Source organism: Empidonax traillii, unplaced genomic scaffold (genome assembly GCF_003031625.1).
Source record: "Empidonax traillii isolate 1590-97213 ecotype Southwest subspecies unplaced genomic scaffold, ASM303162v1 scaffold1322:size239206, whole genome shotgun sequence".
Lineage (NCBI taxonomy): Eukaryota > Metazoa > Chordata > Aves > Passeriformes > Tyrannidae > Empidonax > Empidonax traillii.
The window spans coordinates 237,851-239,206 of record NW_020956515.1 but is presented as its reverse complement, the minus strand read 5'-3'; positions in this window follow the sequence as shown (position 1 = coordinate 239,206).

Sequence of the window (1,356 nt, the reverse complement as noted above, 5' to 3'; positions counted from 1 at the left end):
GACTGGTGTAAGCTGTGCCTGCACACACTCAGGGACTGGTGTAAGCTGTGCCTGCACTCGTGGACTGGTGTAAGCTGTGCCTGCACACATGGACTGGTGTAAGCTGTGCCTGCACACACTCAGGGACTGGTGTAAGCTGTGCCTGCACACACTCAGGGACTGGTGTAAGCTGTGCCTGCACTCAGGGACTGGTGTAAGCTGTGCCTGCACTCATGGACTGGTGCAGAGCTGTGCCTGGTGCAGAGCTGTGCCTGCACTCGCTGCTCACTGCTGATGTGGGGGATGCAAACACAGAGGCTGCTGCCTTGGCCCTGGGGCACTGTCTGCAGTCAGGGCCTGAGGGACAGGGACAGATCATAACCTGCTGCTTACAGGTTTGTTCAAAGGAGGATTCACTTCTTCACAGTAGGTGCTTGTGAGATACAGTGTCATCACATTTGCATGTACTTCTCTGAGTATTTCTCATGTACACAGCCAGGCCTCTAAGACAAGGGAATGTGCCAGAAACTTGTCTTATGGGTTGGGACTCAGCTGGTGTTTTCCTGGGGAAATTCTGGGAGATCCACTTAATCGCTGCATTAGCACAACCGACTCTACTAACTGTTAAAGTTACATTAGCAATTTAACAAACCTACTAGAAAGCCTGGAGACTTGTGGGCCTCATCTTTTCTGATCAATGTTTTAACTTTCGTGGCTGTGACCTGGAAACGTTGCCAAGAAGGGCCTGTGGATATGGTGGATATGGTGCTTTTCCCTCTGGCTGCTGCCTCATGGACAGCACAAGAGCCAGGCAGTGCTGGGATGGATGTCTCTGTTTCACTCAGCCTGGGTAAGGAGAAGAGGCTGAACCCAACTCGGTGTTAAAGACTCCTTTTGCCTCAGTAAAAGTTTCTGTGTCGATGAGTTTGATCTGCATCTCCAGCTGGATTTTACACAGCTGTGTCCTGCTATCCCAGGGTGTCCATACACGTGAAGTGGCCATGCCTGGAGACTGCTGAGTACTTCAGAATGGCATTTAGAGAACTCAGAAGGTTGAAGTGATTGCCACTCATTCCAGCCAATACAGAATACTAAAAAGAGCTGCACATTTGGGCACGGTGAGGTTCCAATATCTGCTTGAAATGATGGCCCTGAGCCAGGTGAGTCTGCTTTTCTTCTTAGATAAATGGAGGATGTGTCTGTTCTATATTGTTCCAAGGCAGGAGGCTTTCTCCTGGCATGTGGATGGTTAGATCTCACGTGTTACTCCTGCCCAAATCTGAGCAAGAGGTTTTTGGTGGACTTGCACCTTATGTGGATATCCTAAATGTTTGTTGGATTCTTGGGTGCTGTCAACAATATGGAAGCAGAAAGAAA